Source organism: Salvelinus sp. IW2-2015, unplaced genomic scaffold, assembly GCF_002910315.2.
Source record: "Salvelinus sp. IW2-2015 unplaced genomic scaffold, ASM291031v2 Un_scaffold3020, whole genome shotgun sequence".
Taxonomy (NCBI): domain Eukaryota; kingdom Metazoa; phylum Chordata; class Actinopteri; order Salmoniformes; family Salmonidae; genus Salvelinus; species Salvelinus sp. IW2-2015.
The window spans coordinates 61993-83385 of record NW_019944312.1 but is presented as its reverse complement, the minus strand read 5'-3'; the positions used below and the strand labels follow the sequence as shown (position 1 = coordinate 83385).

General features: G+C 44.8%; 1 non-coding gene across 1 annotated transcript in view; it reads left to right on the top strand.

The window, feature by feature from the left end:
- Nucleotides 1-21393, top strand: part of coro7 (coronin 7) — a 63780-nt gene that overhangs the window by 10562 nt on the left and 31825 nt on the right. Inside the window, exon 3 of the transcript XR_002894936.2 lies at nt 5090-5140. This is a non-coding gene — a transcript (coronin 7). The remainder of the gene's footprint in view (nt 1-5089; nt 5141-21393) is intronic.

Here is a 21393-nt window from a genome sequence, read left to right as displayed (position 1 = left end):
ACACACACACACACACACACATTCCCATGATAAAGAAATATTATTAGTTATTATCAGTGTGTGAGCCAACTCCTCCTGATGTCACACAGTCTGGGCTGTCAGTCACTGGGGATTGACACTGTTTTTTGTGGGGAGTTGCCATGGACAACTGGAAAGGGGAGGTTGGCTGTGTGTGTGTGAAAGCTCTACAGCAGGGTAGAACTCATTAACAACAGCTTGAGAATGATTTGAGTTCTATGCCGCTTTGATTAAACAGCTGCAGTCTCTGCGCACACACACACACACACACACACACACACACACTTGTGTTTGTGTTAGGGAGAGTGTGGCCACCCCATCTGTGTGTTTATGAGAGGGTGGATCATGTGTGTGTTTAAAGCCAATAGGTTATTGTCAGGAGGTTATGAGGGTCTGTTTGAGTGTGTCTATTTATACTAGTGGGCACATCTGCATGGGACTGACATCATCTAGCTGTTTGCAGCCAGATAGTTTCCCCTCCGGCAGATGACTTTGTTTGTTGTTAGAACACTGAATAGTTCTCTTTTGGCAAGGGTGGTGTGTGCGGGTGTGTGTGTGTAGTGTGTTAAGGTCAGTAAGGGCAGCCAGTCTCTAGAGGCGATGGTTGATGATCTGTCCACCCTGCCTTGTCTGCTGTGTTTTCCCTGCTGTGTGTGTGTGTTGTTGGGACTGGGCCTGGCACTGTGGTCTCTGAGCCCTGGCTTAAGCCTGGGTCACAGAGGCCCAATGCCACAGCCTTAGGCTACACTAACCTGTGGGTGGGCTGTCACCACCCACACACACACACACACACACACACACAGCGCTTTAGAATAGGAAAACCCCTGTTTGTTATTCCAAGCAGTAAACAGCAAATAAATCCATCATCCAAAGGGGGACTGCTGGGGGAAAACACGCACGGCAGCACACGCACACGCACACACACACACACCACACACACACTTTGAACTGGTCTTTGAAGGAAGGCCAGGGGAACCCTTCCTCTCAACAATCACTTTCTTCAACTTTGATTTCAGCTGGGGTGTGTGTGTGTGTCACAGAAAGGTTCATGCCGGTCTGCCTGTCTGTTTCTGGTTGTGTGTGTCTGTTGGCTGTGTGTCTTTGTGCTTTCATGTGTAAGTGCACAAGAACCGTGAGTCCTTGTATCAGTCAGTGTCATTGCCTGATTCTTTCTGAATGTGTTGATGTCTTGGTGGGGGTTGTGTTTGGTCTGAGGGTTATTTACAGTTGTTACCTGTTATTATGTGGTGTGTGGTCTGAGGGTTTATGTTATACAGTTGTTACTGTTATATGTGTGTTGATGTTCTCGGTGGGGTGTTGTGTTTGGTCTGAGGTTATTAAGTTGTTACCTGTTATTATGTGTTTGGTCTGAGGGTTATTACAAGTTTGTTACTGTAGTTGATGTGTTTGGTCTGAGGGTATTACAGTTGTTACTGTTATGTATGTGTTTGGTTCTCTGAGGGTTACTACAGTTGTTACCTGTTATTACGTGTTTGGTCTGAGGGTTATTACAGTTGTTACCTGTTATTAGTGTGATGTCTTGGTGGGGGTTGTGTTTGGTCTGAGGGTTATACAGTTGTTACCTGTTTATTACGTGTTTGGTCTGAGGGTTATTATCAGTTGTTACCTGTTATTACGTGTTGATGTCTTGGTGGGTGTGTGTTTGTCTGAGGTTATTACAGTTACTGTTATTATGTGTTGATGTCTTGGTGGGTTGTTGGTTTTTCTGAGGTTATTACAGTTTTTCGTTTACTGTTATGTCTGTGTTTGGTCTGAGGGTATTACAGTTGTTACTGTTATTATGTGTGATGTCTCGATGGTGGGTTGGTGTGTTTGGTCTGAGGGTTATTACAGTTGTTACACTGTTTACGTGTTGATGTCTTCGTGGGGTTGTGTTTGGTCTGAGGGTTATTACAGTTACTGTTATTACGTGTTGATGTCTTGGTGGGGTTGTGTTTGGTCTGAGGGTTATTACAGTTATCTGTTATTACGTGTTGATGTCTGTGGGGGTTGTGTTTGGTCTGAGGGTTATTACAGTTGTACCTGTTATTATGTGTTGATGTCTTGGTGGGGTTGTGTTTGGTCTGAGGGTTATTACAGTTGTTACCTGTTTTATATACGTGTTGATGTCTTGGTTGGGGTTGTGTTTGGTCTGAGGGTATTACAGTTGTTACCTGTTATTACGTGTTGATGTCTGGTGGGGTTGTGTTTGTCTGAGGGTTATTACAGTTGTTACCTGTTATTACGTGTTGATGTCTTGGTGGGGTTTGTGTTGTGTCTGAGGGTTATTACAGTTGTTACCTTTATTACGTGTTTTTTTGGGTGTTTCTTGAGGTTACTTACAGTTGTTACATGTATTACGTGTTTGATGTCTCTGTGGTGAGGGGTGTTGGTTTGAGTGGTGTCTGAGGTTATACAGTTGTACTGTTATTACGTGTTGATGTCTTGGGTGGGGGTGTGTGTTGGTGTCTGAGGTTATACAGTTTGTTACTGTGTTACGTTGATTGTGCTTGGTGGGGTTGTGTTCTGTCTGAGGTTATCAGTTGTTACCTGTTATTGTTATGTGTGTTTGGTCTGAGGTTATGTACAGTTTTACTGTTATTACGTTGTGGTCTGAGGGTTACTAAGTTGTTCTGTTTATTATGTGTTTGGTCTGAGGGTGTATACAGTTTACAGTTATTTACGTGTTGATGTCTTGGTGGGGTTGTGTTTGGTCTGAGGGTTATTACAGTTTCTGTTATTACGTGTGATGTCTGGTGGTGGGGGTTGTGTTTGGTCTGAGGTTGTATTACAGTTATACTGTTATTACGTGTTGATGTCTTGGTGGGGGTTGTGTTTGGTCTGAGGTTATTACTACGTTTTACTCTAGTATTTGTGTTTGTCTTGAGGTATTACAGTTGTTTCTTTATTACGTGTGATGTCTTGGTGGGGTTGTGTTTGTCTGAGGGTTATACAGTTTGTATTACATGTTGTGGCGTGGTCTGGGGTTAGTGTCCTTGGTGGGGTGTGTGTTTGGTCTGAGGTTATTACAGTTGTTACCTGTTATTACGTGTTGATGTCTTGGTGGGGGTTGTGTTTGGTCTGAGGTTATTACAGTTGTTACCTGTTATTACTGTTGATGTCGTGGGTTGTGTTCTGGTCTGACGGTTATTACAGTTGTTACCTGTTCTTACGTGTTGATGTCTTTGGTGGGGTTGTGTGTGGGTTTGTCTGAGGTTATGAGTTGTACTGTTATGTGTTTGTCTGAGGTATTACATTGTTACCTGTTATTACGTGTTGATGTCTCGGTTGGGGTTGTGTTTGGTCTGAGGGTTATTACAGTTATGTCTGTTATTACGCTGTGTGTTTCTGTCAGTGTTTCACTGTGACATCTGAGCCCTGTGTCATATTGAGTGGCACACACACACACACACACACACACACACACACACACACACACACACACACACCACACACACACACACACACACACACCAGGACAGGAGGTGTCCCCGCCACAGCCGGTTCCCAATTACACCCCATTTCCTCTCAATCACCAGAGGATCCCCTCTGATTGGTTGGCCTGATTACTGCCGTATGCTGAGGGCCAGTGGGGGTGAAGTGAAGGGGGGGGGGGTAGGGTAAATATGGACAGGTAGGGCCTCAGATCTCCTACTCTGAGATGTTCTATGGAAAAGGGCTCAGAGGATCAGTCAGATCTGATACATATACAGGGCCCAGAGTTTTACCGGTTCAGACCACATATACAGGGCCCAGAGTTTTACCAGTTCAGACCACATGGTCAGGAACACCTTCTGGCTCCAGTTACATAGTCTGCTGTAACTCTTGGCTCCTGTGATATAGTCAGAGAAAGTTTGAATCCTAAGCAACCTGCATATACATTGTTTGAAGTACAATAGACCAACATGGCTACTGTAGTAGGTCAAAGCTGTGTGCTGGAACACCTTGGTAGAGCATGGATGGAGTAGGCATTGTGGTGCTCATGTGAATTTCCTGTCTTTTTTGGCTTCAAACCAATCCCCCTACTTCTCACTTAAAAAAAATGTTGGGTTTTTAATACACTCCAAGGAAAGTTTATTAGGTACACCCATCTAGTACCGGGTCGGAACTCCCTTTGCCTCCAGAACAGCCTGAATTCTTTGGGGAATGGAAACATTGCTAAATTGGTATCAAGGAACTTAACATGTGCCAGGAAAACATTCCCCACACCATTACACCCCCACCACCAGCCTGTACCGTTGACACCAGGCGGGGTGGGGCCATGGACTCATGCTGCTTACGCCAACTCCTGACTCTGCCATCAGCAAGACGCAACAGGAACCAGGGTTTGTTGGCCAGGCCATGTTTTTCCACTCCTCAATTGTCCAGTATTGGTGATCACGTCCCCACTGGAGCTTCTTCTTCATGTTTTTAGCTGATAGGAGTGGAACCCGGTGGTGTCGTCTGCTGCAATAGCCCATCCGTGACAAGGACCGATGAGTTGTACTGCCGTTATTATTGTACTGCGCCGTGAAAAGCCCAGGAGGCCGGACGTTTCTGAGATACTGGAACTGGTGCGCACCTTGCACCGATGATCATACCACGCTCAAAGTCGCTTAGGCCACTGGTTTTGCCCACTGAATGCCTTGATGCCTGTCTGCCTGTTTTATACAGCAAGCCACGGCCACGTGACTCATTGGCTGTAGGAGCGAACCATTTTTGTGAACGGAGTGTTGTACCTAATAAACTGTCCAGTGAGTGTATTGGTGTCTGCTGAAATGAAATCGTCAGTCATTTCATGAACTATGGGAAGTTATTTCAATATTTAAAGTGGTTCACTGTAAWCATGATTGGCTTCTACAAATACCAGGAGAATGCTGTGTTGCACTGTTTAAATCAACGCCACAAAACAATATTGACAGATCTTTAGATTTSAATCAGAAGCCCAAACTGATTGGTCCCTTTCTTACTCTTCTAAATCATGACAGGCATATGGAACTGAACACCAGAAAATGTTAGCATGGTCTTAAGTACTTCTGTGTTGTTTTCCAAGTAACCCCAATACACATCTTTCCTCTCCTCTGTTTTCTAGGACAAAAAGCTGCGAGTCTTTGACCCAAGAGCCCAGCTGACACCTGTTCAGGTAAGTCACTCTACTGGACTCCACATCTCCCCTAACCCACAAGAACTAACCAGAACCATCATTCATTGCCATCCATCCAGTGAATGTATGCTGCTTGACAGAGCTCATAGAATGAATGGGTCGATTAACAGTGAACAGGGGTGATACATTCTGTATGACTGACCTGCAGTGGGAGTAGGACCTGGCTCTCTGTGACTTTGTCCTGGAGGTCAGCGGAGGTCAGCCTGCCGGACCAGGTATCAGAGGGTTAAAGCGTGTTACTCTGTGTGTCTCTGTCTAACACTTCACTAGATGGAGAACCTCCGGCACGGTCAGCTCTCCTTCTCTGTGTTGATTTATAATGGCYGACCTCCTTACCCTTYCCTCTGGAAGCTGCCCTGTCAGTCTGTAGGCCTAGCCCCACGCTGTGGTGGGATGGTGTAGGTGACACTCCCTACATGCTGTGTCTTTGGTCAGTTGTGCATTTTCCCCACTGTGGTTAGGATTAGGATTTGAGGAAAGCTGATCCCAGATCTGTACCTAGGGGAAACTTCACCGCGGAGCGGGTGAGATATCCTAGTCCCGCTGAAAAACATGTGGCTTTGGCCCAAAGCTCTCACCACTGTCCGTTTCTCCCTTATTTATCTAAGTATTGATTCATCAGAACTGTACACAAGCTGTTACCCGGGAACCAAGGGAAACATCATGAATGGTGTTTGTAGGAGTTGGTGTGACCTTGAACCTCTGACCACTGGTTACTTCCTTACTGGGATTATAGAGTGTTGACGATGGCAACCCAGTCCCAGCTTTGCCAATCAACCCTGAGCAAGGCAGTTAACCCACTGTTCCCCGGCACGGAGACGTGATGTCGATTAAGCAGCCCCTCGCACCTCTGATTCAGAAGATTGATTATGTGGAAGACACATTTCAGTTGAAAGCATTCAGTTGTACTACTGACTAGTATCCCCCTTTCCTTTGCTTCCAATGGTACTCCATCACAACCAGCAGGAATGAGGAATTGAGTGGAATTGAGAGTGCACACAACAACACACACACACACACACACACACACACACACACACACCACACACACAACACACACACACACACACACACACACACACACACACACAGGAGGGTTTGCAACATTGAGAAATTATTCTCTCACATTTTGGCAGCAGACATCAAGGGACCTCCCAGAGAGATTTCATTAGTGTTATAGTCCCTGTGTTAGTCTCCCCTCGTCATCTGTAGACAGAAAAAATGTCATTCGTTATAGTCCCCGTGTAGTCTCCCTCTGCTCTGTAACAGAGCCGGCCGAAAAACAATACGTGCTCTAGCCAGCAGATAAATATTACACACCGCTCAGCGCCCACCGCTCGGGGGGTAAATACCTGGAGGACAGCTCACTGCCATAGAGTGTGTGGTGGTGTGTTGGGTGTGTGTGTGGGTGTGTGGTGTGTGTTTGTGCCGGTGTTCGTTGGTTAGTTGGTGAGTGTTGGGTGGGTGGGTGTGTTGTTGCGGGGCGTGTCCTCGACACATACTACGGTTTCAAAAGGCCTCCTCTGTGCCGACTGATGTCAGGTGCCCTGTCAGAAAGGAAGTTGAGAAAAGATACATATGGATTATTCTGTACGTGGCCTTGGGCTTTGTGTACATGAGTCTCTGTGTGTGTGTCATTTTTACTGTGAGCGTGTTTGCTGAATCAATGTGAGAGAGGATAACTGGCTCCAGTCCAGGTGTTTGAACCCTCCAGTACAATATTTACCTCAGGTGTGTCAATCTGTCAGACAGTGGAGAACCTTTCTGACGACACCTCCAGCTCTTCAACAACAGGACAGCACCCCCATGGACTATTACTTCAGTATGTGGATGTGTTTGGCAATGGGACCGTTGTTAGAAATGAACTGCTACTCAAATGACTCAGAATTCTTTAGGCCTCTCGATGCGTTTGCATAAAGAACATTGTGAAACCGAAGTAAAAGCTGCTGGAATGTTTTCAGTTTGCTCATTTAAGGGTCCTTGCTCATTAGCTTGGATCGGAGTAAGACTTTGAAGGGTCCACATGTCTGGAACTCAGGACCCAGAGCTTCGGGGACAGACACACTTACACACTCATATTCATCAAAAGGACCTGCTAAGTGTACTATAGTTAAACCAGAAAGCCCCAGCCCCATCATCTCAGCCCCCTTGACAGGTTTCAGATCTCTCTCTGTAGAACGTGAGGAGCGCCACTCCCATTAACACCATGCTGGGTGGTAGAGTAGACATTAACGAGCAGAGCAGTGGTTCATCCTAACATCCTAACACACAGCTGCTGTTCCAAATGGCACCCTATTCTCTTTATAGTGCACTACTTCTGACCAGGGCCCATAGTGCTCAGGTCAAAAGTAGTGCAATATGTCGGAGAAAGAGGGGGCCATTTGGGACRGACAGAAACACAATGAGGCTGGTAATTGGACCGGATCGAGAGTGTATACATGGGTCTCAGAGTACTGTTAAACACAGCATTACACACAGCATTACATTTCAGTTGACACTGGGGATCTGACAGACATTCGCTGCATCACAATGACATCTGGGGGAAACCGACGGCTGTTTGGTTTTAGATGTCTTTATGATGCCCCCAGATGTCTTTATGATGCCCCCAGATGTCTTTGTGATGCCCCCAGATGTCTTTGTGATGCCCCAGATGTCTTTGTGACTGCCCCCAGATGTCTTTGTGATGCCCCAGATGTCTTTGTGATGCCCAGATGTCTTTGTGATGCCCCAGATGTCTTTGTGATGCCCCAGATGTCTTTGTGATGCCCCAGATGTCTTTGTTGATGCCCCAGATGTCTTTGTGATGCCCCCAGATGTCTTTGTGATGCCCCCAGATGTCTTTGTGATGCCCCAGATGTCTTTGGTGATGCCCCAGATGTCTTTGTGATGCCCCAGATGTTTTTGTGATGCCCCCAGATGTCTTTATGATGTCTTTGATGCCCCAGATGTCTTGTGATGTCTTTGATGCCCCAGATGTCTTTGTGATGTCTTTGATGCCCCAGATGGTCTTTTGTGATGCCCAGATGTCCTTTTGATGCCCCCAGATGTCTTTGTGATGCCCCAGATTGATTGTTTGTTTATGTCAAACTTAAAGGGGCACTGATATTAACAGTTTTGATATTTTAAATGAATGATACTCATTGGTTATTGAAGGATATCCCTTATGAATGCTGTCCATAGCTCCATCTATGATTTTAAGTGGTAACATTTCTCCAGACCCATCTCTGAGGTTTTTATCAAATCAAGTGGTGGGGCTCCTGTTTTGTTGTTTTTAAATGATAGAGTGGGTCTTTAAGATGCATTCCACTAGGGTATCTTGTGTCTGCCCACAATGCATTGTAACAACTCTGTTTGTTCTATCATGATTTGATGGAAGCGAATTGCCGGCGAGGCACACTATAAACAGTACCGGTCTCAAAGCGGTCTCAACTTTTCCTCCGGGTATGTTGCTAACCTCATAGATAACTGTGCTTTTTTTCTTCATGTAAGACTGAGCCATTGTTTCTCATCAGCTGAGGCCACGGAACACTGCGCCACAATCCTCTGTCGGAGGAAAGCCGCCCTGGTTCAAACGCTTTCAAATCAAATTGTCATATGCGGCGAATACAACAAATGTAGACTTTACCATGAGATGCTTACTTACGAGCCCTTTTCCAACAATGCAAAGTAAAAAAAAAGTGTTTTCCATTTGCTAATTTTCAAAACACAATAACAATAACGAGGGTTTATACAAATATTTGCTCTAGTCCGCCTGGAGTGCAAAATGGGCTTGGTTTATACTTTTGGGACTAGTCTATTGGCCCATTAAGCCAGACAAGCTCAACCTAGCACATAATCTAGTATTTGAAATGATTTCCAGTAGTATTTGAACCCAGGTCTGGAGGAAAGCTGGTAACTATTAGAGGGAGTATCTCCTCTAAAGGAGGTGAGAAGTGATGAAGTGTTTTGACTTCACTAAACAAATCATGTCATCGTTCAGCAGGCGTTCAGTGCAGCAGTACCATCCAGGGCGATATCTTGGAGCGTGTCCTGATTCCACCCCCAGCCAAACCTGGGTGAAGTGGTTGTTAGAGGAGTTTGCTTGCTAAAGCACTGTTAACCGGGCTAGCTTTCATTCAGTACAGTACCATCCAGGGACATATGGAGCACATTTTTGACGTGTCCTGTTCAACCCTAGCCTGGACGCCAAACCTGTTGCTATGTTCATTTGGCATGACAATGACCATATGAGTTTGCAAGATGGCACAAACAGATCTGGSACCAGGCTAGTTCCACCGTAGCCGAGATGCCAAACTTGGGTGTGCTTTAGCCTACTCTTTCTATAGCCTTAACCTTCGTTACGGCAGTTTGTTTGCTAAAGCATAACCATATGGGGCAGCCATGCTACATGTAGCTTCCACCCAGCTTGTAGCTACAGTATACCACCATCTCTCTGGTTCCCACTATGGCCAAGCTGCCAAGTCAAAATGCGCTTTATCGGAAAATGTATGAAATCGAGAATGTGTGTTTTGCTCTTAATTTAGGGGTAGGTTTAGGCATAAGGTTCTGGTTAAGGTTAGGATGGACATGATTATGTTCCCTTATAGGCAGGTGGAGTAAATATATAGACAGTAATTGTAGCTGTGATTTTTGCTTTATTTACGGGGAAAGAGAGCTTGCTGGGTAATTTAGGCTTTGGACAGGAAGAGCGCATATTCCACACGCGCAAGCATGCACACATAGTGTACATTTAGATAGCTGGCACAGGTTGTGTGTGTTTGTGTTTTGTCGTTCTCAGAATCTCTCACAGCTGAAACGTGTCGTTTTGATCTTAGGATGTTTTCCACTTAGTCCCTTTCAGACAATTTTTGTGAACTCCGTGCGGTTCGATAATTTTTGTTGTGCAGTGTGAAGACTCCAAAGGAACTCAGACCCCTCAAAGAGCCTCGAAGAGAACCGAACTGAGACCATCTCGAGACGTGGTCTGAGTTGTCATTATTCTCGCACCACACACTAGATCAGGGCTTCCCAAACTCGCTCCTGTAGGCTAACAGAGATCATAAGCTGTGTATTTGATTGTGGGGGTTTGAATGGTGTGAGAAGACCACAACATATTTGGTGAGAATCACCTAAATCAATTCTAGCTCTTATTTAAGGGGCAGTAGSCTGCATTGGGTGTACAATTTTCAATTACAGCATGATTTAATCTGCAGTTATTCTTCTGCTATTAATTCTGTTACCGATAATATTTTCATGTTAATTGTATCGTCTGATTGCATTCATGAGACATAATAATTGTAATCTATTAGCTTCCAAAATGTAAGTCCGATAACATGTTCTGATTTTAAATGGCTTGTCCTGCAGTTTGTAAAAAAAAGTGTATTGAGTGAATGTTGGAAAATGATCTTGGTTCCCTTCTAAACATAGCAATGTGAATCCAAAGAGGACGGAGTCACTTTAAAGAGGACTGAGATTGGTTCTTTTAAAGAGGACTGAGATTGGTTCTTTTAAAGAGGATTCTATGTGAAAACACCCTTATTTTACATTTGACTACCTTTCAGTGCTTGTTACTGTCCTTGTTTATGGTTTTCTTATAGAAACACCTGATATGTATCTGTCTCTCCCCACGGCTCTGTACTTTCCCTAATCATCCCCAAAATGTCCGTCTAGTCTCCCTTCCTACAGGCATCTACTGACCTCCCTAGCGAGGCCTCTTCCCTGCCCATACTYAGTTACAAGGTTTGGTGTGGTGCACGTGCCTGTGTTTGTGTCCCATCCGTGTGTGTGTTGGAATTACAGAGCTGAAAATACTCCTCATACTTTTGGGCCAGAGCTGGCTGCAGATTCGGAGGCTGTGGTCCCTGGCAGGGAAGAGGAGAGAGGGAGACGGGAAAGGAAATGGTTTCTCTGGATTCTTGGAGGCCAGATTCCTCCATTTGGGCTTCTGCTGCTTTTGGTGAAATTAGAGAGGGCCTGGAATGGGTTTTGGAGGAGAGCGAGGGAGAGAGTGGGCAGGGCAAAGGAGTGAAAACACACCAGTCAACTGCATTACTGAGACCGGACACTCCACAATCTCTACCCTCTCTCCCCTGTTACTTTAAACATACAGGCTGTGTGTGTGTCGGTGTCCGTGTGTGTGTGACTGCTCAGAATCTTATTTTTCATTATAGGAGGTGTGTGTGTGCGCATGTGGATCTCATGGTCATTCAAACTCACATTTGTCGTTACAGGAAGTCCAAACTAGCAGTGRGCACGGTGGGCTAGCTTCCAGGCGGTGTGGACTCTGGCAGCCATGACAATGAGGCTCTGTGGCTGACTGCTGCAAGAGTAACTTATACAGTATTACTGTTTTGGGCCAGAGGGAAGAGCTGTGAAATAGAAGAGGTGGGGTAGAGGGAGGGAGGGAGGGAGGGATGAGAGCAAAAATAGAGAGGCAGAGAGACCTAGAGGCTAACCACCAGATTTCACCACTGGTTTTGTCCTCCTTCCGTTGTTGTTGTCCCTTGATTATGATGTATTTTGGTATTTGGTATTTTATTAGGATCCCCATTAGCTGTCCATCCCTGACCATCCTCGAAAGCAGCAGCTACTCTTCCTGGGGTCAACACAAAACATGAGACATGAACATACAGAACATTCATAGACAAGAACAGCTCCATGACAGAACTACATAGCCTACATATTAATACATACACACAAACTATCTAGGTCAAACAGGGGAGAGGTGTTGTGAGGTGTTGCTTTATCTGTTGTTGAAACCTGGTTTGCTGTTCATTTGAACAGTATGAGATGGAATGGAGTTCCATGCAATAATGTCTCTGTATAATACTGTAAGCTTTCTTGAATTTGTTCTGGATTTGGGAACTGTGAAAATACCCCTGGTGGCATGTCTGGTGGGATAAGTGTGTGTGTCAGAGCTGTGTGTAAGTTGACTATGCAAACAATTTGGGATTTTCAACACATTTGTTTCTTATAAAATAAGAAGTGATGCAGTCAGTCTCTCCTCCACTCTTAACAAGAGAGACTGGCATGCATAGTATTTATATTAGCTCTCTAATTACAATGAAGAGCAAGATGTGCCGCTCTGTTCTGGGTCAGCTGCAGGTTAACTAGGTCCTTCTTTGCAGCACTTGACCATATGACTGGACAATATTCAAGATAATACGAAACTAGAGCCTGCAGGACTTGCTTTTGGGAGTGTGGTGTCTATATGAATCTATATGTTTTGACCATGAAAGTTTACAATCTAGGGTAACACCAAGTAATTTAGTCTCCTCAACTCTTTCAACAGCCACACCATTCATTACCTAATTCAGCTGAGGTCTAGAGCTCAGGGAATGATTTGTACCAAATACAATGCTCTTCGTTTTAGAGATGTTCAGGACCAGTTTATTACTGGCCACCCATTCCAATACTCACTGCAACTCTCTTGTTAAGGGTTCCAGTGACTTCATTGGCTGTGGTTGCTGATATGTATATGGTTGAATCATCAGCATACATGGACACACCGGCTTTGTTTAATGCTTATTGTGGGTCATTGGTAAAAATAGAACTAGTAAAGGGCCTAGAGAGCTGCCGTGTGGTACACCACACTTTACGTGTTTGACATTAAAGAAAACCCTCTGATTTCTATGAGTTATATAGCTCTGAATCCATGATATGGCACAGGTTGAAAAGCCATAAAACATCAGTTTTCTCAACAAGAGGTTATGGTGAATAATATCAAAGGCTGCACTAGGATCTAACAATACAGTTCCCACAGTCTTCTTATTATCAATTTATTTCAACCAATCATCAGTATTTTGTGTCAGTGCAGTACATGTTGAGTGCCCTTTTCTATAAGTATGCTGAAAATCTGTTGTCAATTTGTTTACCGAGAACTAGCATTGTATTTGGTCAACCACAATTTTTTCCCAACAGTTTGCTAAGAGCTAGCAACAAGCTGATAGGTCTGCTGTTAGAACCAGTAAACACCACTTTACTACTCTTGGGTAACGGAATGACTTTGGCTTACTTCCAGGCCTGAGGACAAACAATTTTCTCTAGGCTCAGATTAAAGATATGACAGATAGGAGTGGCTATAGAGTCAGCTACCATCCTCAGTAGCTTTTCATCTAAGTTTGTCATTATTGATCAATAACAATCATTTTTCCACTTCTCCCACACAAACTTTACAAAATTCAAACTTACAATGATKTTCTTTCATTTTTTAGTTTTCTTTATGCATGAATGCAATGGCTCACTGTTATTGGCATTTCCTCCCTAAGTTTGACGACTGCCAATTAAGTAATAATTTAAATAATTTGCAAAATCAAATGGTTTTGTGAAAAGTAAGCCGTCTGATTGAATGACATTTCTTTAAATTGAATTTGTCTTTGTGCCCATAATATCTTTTAAAGTACTCAAGTTTTTCCCCATCATTCTTTGTCATTGATCTTGGCTTCATAGTACTGTGTCTTCTTCTTTTTGTTGAGTTTAGTCACATCGTTTCTCAGTTTGCAGTAAGTCAGTCAGTTAGATGTGCAGCCGGACTTATTAGTCACTCCATTTTCCCCATCCCTTTCAACCATACAGTTTTTCAATTTCTCATCTATCCATGGAGTCAGTTTCTTAACAGGTGCATGTTTATCAATAATTGGAAGAAACAATTTAATAAATTAATCAAGTGCAGTGTCTGGAGATACTCTTATTCATCACATCAGATCAACAAATGTCACAGTGTCCGGAAGCTCGGAGCTCTGTGYGTCCTTGTGGACTCTAATGGGAGAGTTGGAAGGTGCGCTGGGAAGCCGGCCCGATCCAGTTGGAAAAACACTCCTCTTGGCCGCAAAGTAGCTCAGATCATACTGCAGATTCCCTTAGCAGTAGTTCTACTGCAGTATGCATGGATAGACGTGTGTATGCAGGCATCTAAGCATGTTCACATGCATGCACACACGAACGCAGGCACTCACACAAATGAACAAACACAGACTCTTCTAGATTGATTTGGACTCGAATCTCCGTGTTAGACACATAGTAGACATATCAGAGATATTAAAAGGTCAAGAACAAAACTTTTAATTTCCACATTTTGAGAGAAATTCCCTTCAAAGTTCAACAGACAAATACATAGTTTTGTCTTTTTTAATTTGAATCTCCATCTTCATCATGAGGGCGAAGACTACAGTGGCTACAGCGATACAGTCCGTCCTGAGTACCAGCATTAAACCCTACTACAGAGACTACAGCGATACAGTCCGTCCTGAGTACCAGCATTAAACCCTACTACAGAGACTACAGCGATACAGTCCGTCCTGAGTACCAGGTCAGCATTAAACCCTACTACAGAGACTACAGCGATACAGTCCATCCTAAGTACCAGGTCAGCATTTAACACCCTTACTACAGAGGACTACAGCGATACAGTCCGTCCTGAGTACCAGCATTTAACCCTACTACAGAGGCTACAGTGATACAGTCCCCCTGAGTACTAGGCCGCATTAAACCCTACTACAGAGTGGCAGGCCAGCATTAAACCCTACTACAGAGTGGCAAGCCAGCATTAAACCCTACTACAGAGGCTACAGTGATACAGTCCCCCCTGAGTACTAGGCCAGCATTAAACCCTACTACAGAGTGGCAGGCCAGCATTAAACCCTACTACAGATGCCAGGTAGCATTACGTCTGATCTCTGTGGCTACATTCCCCAACACTGTACTGTACTACATGATGTGTTTATTGATTGCTGTCTGTGTTATTTGTTGAACTGTATTATCTAGTAGCCTATAATCCAGAAAGGAAAAAACTGAGGTCAAAGTTGTGTTGGAGGAGAAGCCCATATCTGGGTAGGGTAGACTGTGATAGTTCAGCCATGACTGATTTACAACAGGGGGGAAGAGGACTGTTGTTTAGGAGAAGCCCATATCTGGGTAGGTGGACTGTGATAAGTCAGCCATGACATGTTTACAACAGGGATGGAAGAGGACTTGTTGTGAGGAGAAGCCCATATCTGGGTAGGTAGACTGTGATAGTTCAGCCATGACATGTTTACAACAGGGATGGAGAGGACTTGTTGTTGAGGAGAAGCCCATATCGTGGTAGGTAGACTGTGATAGTTCAGCCATGACATGTTTACAACAGGGATGGAAGAGGACTTTTGTTGAGGAGAAGCCCTATCTGGGTAGGTAGACTGTGATAGTTCAGCCATGACATGTTTACAACAGGGATGGAAGGACTTGTTGTTGAGGAGAAGCCCATATCTGGGTAGGTAGACTGTGATAGTTCAGCCATGACATGTTACAACCGGGATGGAAGAGGACTTGCTGTTGAGGAGAAGCCCATATCTGGGTAGGTAGGCTGTGATAGTTCAGCCATGACATGTTTACAACCGGGTGGAAGAGGACTTGCTGTTGAAGAACGCACCCACACGTTTACAACGGGAGAAGAGGAATCAGTCTTGGACACACAGTCCACTTATTAAAACCTGTTTGTTTCAGACAAAGTTCACAGTTAACACGGTTGCTTAGTAACCATCTAGCCAGTTCTGAATTGAAATGGAACAGCGATGCTCCAAGTCCAGCGGACAGCGTGACTGGGTGTGTTAACAACCACGGGTAGAAACATGGTTAGATTGATTCCTTGTGTAATGGGAATGTGTGTCAGCTCTGAGTACGTGTACAGTTTGTTGAGTAGTTCATATTCTGTATATGGAGGTTGTATTTCCTGTTTCACAATGTTGACGTGATGCCACATGTGTGCTGCTGTTAGACGTTCTCTGACCCGAAACACTTTTTATTGTCAAGGAAGTATCAGCACCTCATTCTTTGGCAGCGCTGAAAGACGGTTTGTGTGAGAATACATTTATTGGATGAAGAAAAAGGGAAAACCTGTTAAGTAATTTAGACCTTTTAAGGAATCAGAAACTTCTAAAACACTGAACTATAACAATTATAAATGCTATTCAAATTAACATGGATGTGTGTGTGTGCGCATTTGCGTGCGGCGTGTGTGTACCATTGTTATTGCACTCTAACCTGGACTCAGATCTGTTTATGCTGCTGCCATGGGAGTTGGCTGTGCTGCACTAACAGATCTGGGACCAGTGCACGCGCTCGTCCTGAAGAGTGAAATCTAAATCGAAAGGTTGCACATCTGCAATCTGAACTAGTACCTGTGACCTTTTGATTGATGCTCCCGACCCGCACCTCACCTTCCTCTCTTCCCTCCTATATGACATGTTTATACTGACGTTTTAAACAATCTTAACTAGTACCTGTGTCCTTTATGTTGATGCTCCCGACCCTGCACCTCACCTTCCTTCCCTCCTATATGACATGGTTATATACTGACGTTTTAAACAATCTGAACTAGTACCTGTGACCTTTACGATTGATGCTCCCGACCCTGCACCTCACCTTCCTCTTCCCTCCTATATGACATGGTTTATACTGACGTTTTTAACATTTTGGACCAAAAAGCACATCTTATTTTGTGAGGTCACCGTTTGAGCGTTTGGAGCTTTTAGTTTTAATGTGTGTGCAGTCATAACTCATAACTACCTGTCCCCCTCTGCCCTGTCTCTCTCTCTCTCTCTCTTCTTTCCATGCCCATTGTTGCCCCCTTGCCACTCACTTACTCAATTCAATTCAAGGGGCTTTATTGGCTGGGAAACATATTTTAATATTGCCAAAGCAAGTGAAGTAGAAAATAAACAAAAGTGAAATAAACAATAAAAGTTAACAGTTAACATTACACTCACAAAAGTTCCAAAGGAGTAAAGACATTTCAAAGTCATATTATGTCTATATACAGTGTGCAAACGATGTGCAAATAGTGAAGTACAAAAGGGAAATAAATTAACATAAATATGGGTTGTATTACAATGGTGTTTGTTCTTTATGGTTGCCCTTTTCTTGTGACAACAGGTCACCAATATTGCTGCTGTGATGGCACACTGTGGTATTTCACCTAGTAGATATGGGAGTTTATCAAAATCGGGATTGTTTTCTAATTCTTTGTGGATCTGTGTAATCTGAGGGAATATATGTGTCTCTAATATGGTCATACATTTGGCAGGAGGTTAGGAAGTGCAGCTCAGTTCCACCTCACTTTGTGGGCAGTGTGCACTTAGCCTGTCTTCTCTTGAGAGCCAGGTCTGCCTACGGTGGGCTTTCTCAATAGCAAGGCTATGCTCACTGAGTCTACATAGTAAAAGCTTTCCTTAAGTTGTGGGTGGTCACAGTGGTCAGGTATTCTGCCACTTGTACTCTCTGTTCAGGGCCAAATGTATTCTAGTTTGCTCAGTTTTTTTTGTTAATTCTTTCCAATGTGTTTTGGTTGGTCTAATAGTGTTGCTATCCTGGGGGTCTGTAGGGTCTGTTTGTTTGTGAACAGAGCCAGGACCAGCTTGCTTAGGGGACTCTTCTCCAGGTTAATCTCTTTGTAGGTGATGGCTTTGAAATGGAAGGTTTGGCAATCACTTCCTATAGGTGGTTGTAGAATTTAATTCGCCTAATTCTGCTCTGTTGCATCATTTGTGTTTCGTTGTACCTGAGGATATTTTTGCAGAATTCTGCATGCAGAGTTTGGTGTTTGTCCCATTTGTGAATTCTTGGTTGGTGAGCGGACCCCAGATCTCCCAACCATAAGAGCAATGGCTTATAGGTGTACCTACCATAGGGATCCCCTCGAAGCCTACCATTGACTATGTACATACCCCAGCGTGCGACAGGGCTGCAGGAGTTGTGACCCGTTTTTGTTGTGATGTTGTCATACTTGTGTCTAGGGGGCGCTATGGGGGAGGGAATGCTGTCACCTCCAGGCAGGTGTTGTTCCCAATGTCGGTGCTGGATGCTGAGGGTGTCAGGTTCTTGTCCGGTTCTGGCATTTAGGTTGGCACAGACTAGTACATGTCCCTGGGCCTGGAAATGATTGATTTCCCCCTCCAGGATGGAGAAGCTGTCTTCATTAAAGTATGGAGATATAGGTAGCACACAGGAGGACATTTGTCTCTGTTAAGATAATTTCCTTTTGAATTTCTAGCCAAATGTAAAATSTTCCTGTTTTGATTAATTTAATAGAGTGAGTTAGGTCTGCTCTGTACCAAATTAGCATACCCCCTGAGTCCCTTCCCTGTTTCACACCTGGTAGTTTGGTGGATGGGACTACCAGCTCTCTGTAACCTAGAGGGCAACCAGTGGTTCCGTCTCCTTTATGCCATGTTTCTTGTAGGATGACAATGTCTGTATTTCCAATTTCTTTGAAGTCCAGGTTCCTGCTCTTTAGGCCGAAGGCAGATGACCTCAGGCCGTGAATATTCCAGGATGAGAGAGTGAAGGCTTTTTGTTCCATAAAGTGTCCAATGTTGTTGGTCGTGTGGTTTGGCTTGCTAATGGCTACCGGCTAACTCTACCCAGATGTTGCCCCATTCATTCTCCCTCCATCCCTTTTAGCCTGCCTACTGTAGCTCCCTGTATTACTGCCTGGGCCGGCAGTAATACAAACAGCACCCTATTCCCTATATAGTGCACTGCTTTTGACCGAGGCCCGTACTCTGGTGAAAAGTAGTGCACTATATAGGGAATATGGTGCCATTTGGGACAGTCTTGCCTACTGCCTCTCTTCCAGTGTCAGTTCTGGTTTTACTGTCCGAAATATTTCCTGCACAGAAATATTGGTTATTCCATTCATCCTTGTGCTGAAGCCGGTTATTATTTAAGTGTTAATTCATCTAGATTCTTTGACAGGGTCCTTCCCCTCCAGTCTGTTGGAGTGCATTTCTTATGTGGAATTAAATAGAGAATGTTCACTACTGTGCTTTGTGTGCAGGACATTTTGGAGAGTTTGGGAAGTTAGGCTTGTTCATTTTCTGAGAGAGAGTTGTTTTTGTTTGTTTGTTTCTATGAGATCATGACGTGTGGGTGTGTGTATATGAGATTGTGTTTGTGTGTCAGTGTATTTGCAGGGAGGTGAGCTAATCAGCTAATGATTATGGGAGGATCCTGGRCCCAACAGAGAGGATCTCTGTTAGAGGGGAAGGTGACAGAATGGAGTGCAGTGGGTTGGCTCCAGGATGGGAGTCTGGCTCGGGCTTCAGGAGAGGGTTGAAGAGGTTCCAGCTGGTTAAGCTAATGAACAGAGGTGTGTGTGTGTGTGTGTGTGTGTGTTTCGTGAGCTTATGCTGGTGAAGTGTTATTTTTTGGGAGTGAGGCAGGGATGTTGTGGTGTGTGAGCCAGCTGGCACAAGAAAGACGGAGAGAGCTCTCGCAGCTCGATTCTGACTGCAACATGTGTGTGTTTTTGTTTGGGAGCGGAGGGCTCATTAATGCGCTTGCAGCCTCGGGACCGTCAGTTTCCAGCTAATTAAGCCTAGCGCACAACCCGTGGGCGACACCTGGAGCCAAGATGGCAGAGGCACACTGAGCCATGCTTTCCTGGGTTGGGTCTGAAATTAGAGCCCTTCTCCTGGATGGGAATAGGTTGCCGTTTAGGGGGATGAGGTGGATGGGTGGGATTCTTCTGTAGTAAGAGCTCAGCTCACTTGGGCTGTTGTTGTTTTGGAGGGAATCTGTTTCTTGTCATTATGTCTTAATGTGGTATTGTGTGTGTTGAAGATCACATCACGTAAACATTATCCTCGGTTTCTGTGATTTAACCACATTCTACATAATTTGTCTCCTGAATGTGTTCTTGATACATATGTATTACATTTTTTAAAGTCATTGCTTCATCCTTCATATCCAAACTACAGATCATGATGCTGTTCTACTATATTGACCTGTTGTTACTGGAGCTGTTGAGACGACACAAGAGACCTATTAGTGCTGATCTAGAATCGGTTTTGCCTTTTTTAGATCCTAATGAATACCATCATGTGGACAGGGAGAACCTGATCCTAGGTCAGCGCTCCTACTCTTGAGACGCTGTATGAATATGGGCCCAGAAACCATTTAGTCTGTCAGTCTTTCATCAACAGTGAGATCAGACCAGGGTTGTGTGTACTGGGTTGGACTAGGTGTGTCTGTGACTGGTGTTCCTTGTTGATCTTCTCTCCCTGTGTTGTGTTGGTAATGAGGTATACACTGGTAGTTTAATTGTGAAGTGTGTGGTGTTGGGGGGAATGTGTGTGTGTGTGTGTGTGTGAACTGATGTGTGTTTGTGAGTTGTGGCTTTTGTGGTTTAGGTGTTTTTTTCCTCTTGTGTCAACAGTTTAGCTCATTGCGAAGTTAAACACACTCTAACATGCGAGCACCCAGGCACACACACACACACGCACACGCACACACCATTGGTGACCCTTGCTTTTTCTTGGGATTGGAATTTGATCTAAATCACGGTGATGGTAAACTGATACTGACAGGCAGGTGGGAATACTGAGCACCTCAGAGACTTAAACTGTCATAAGAGATCTATGTCACTGGGCCTCAGAGCAGAGCTGGGCGCGACCCCGCGGTGGAGCTGGGCGCAGCCCCGCGGTGGAGCTGGGAGCAGGGCCCCGCGGTGGAGTTGGGAGCAGGGCCCGCGGTGGGAGTTGGGCCAGGGCCCGCGGTGGAGCTGGGCGCGACCCGCGGTGGAGCTGGGCACAGGGCCCGCGGTGGAGCTGGGCAAGACCCACGGTGGAGCTGGGCGCCGACCGCGGGTGGAGCTGGGCGCAGACCGGCGGTGGGAGCTGGGCACAGGGCCCCGCGGGGAGCTGGGCAAGGGCCCACGGTGGAGCTGGGCACAGACCCCGCGGTGGAGCTGGGCGCAGACCCCGCGGTGGAGCTGGGCACAGGGCCCCGCGTGGAGCTGGGCGCAGACCCGCGGTGGAGGGGCCCCAATGCGATCTAAGAGCAGGCCCCAGGACACAGCTGAGATCGACCTTAGTGGACCTTAAGAAAATGAACGTGAAGTAATGTTGCTCAATACTCACCGAGTATGTTAGCTAGCTGAGTCGTATTCATTAGGCGCCAAATGGAAGAAAACGGACTGAAAGAGGAAGGGACTACCTGCATTTGTCCATTTAATAAGTGTGTCTTTGGCATCATTAAACTGAAGACTGTTTAGTTTATCAAATCAATTCTCTGTAATTATTATTACGTTTTTAACTAATCAGGTAGATGTAATTAACTACGAAGTCGGGGCATCAACGAACATTCAGATTACAAAGTTATAATTTTCCTCATAACTTTTCAGCTATTTTAATATCTGATCAATTAGTCTTCTAATTAATAAATTTTCTTTACCTCACGTTAGTCGCAATCCAAACGTCGTAAATTGTTGGTTTCTGCCA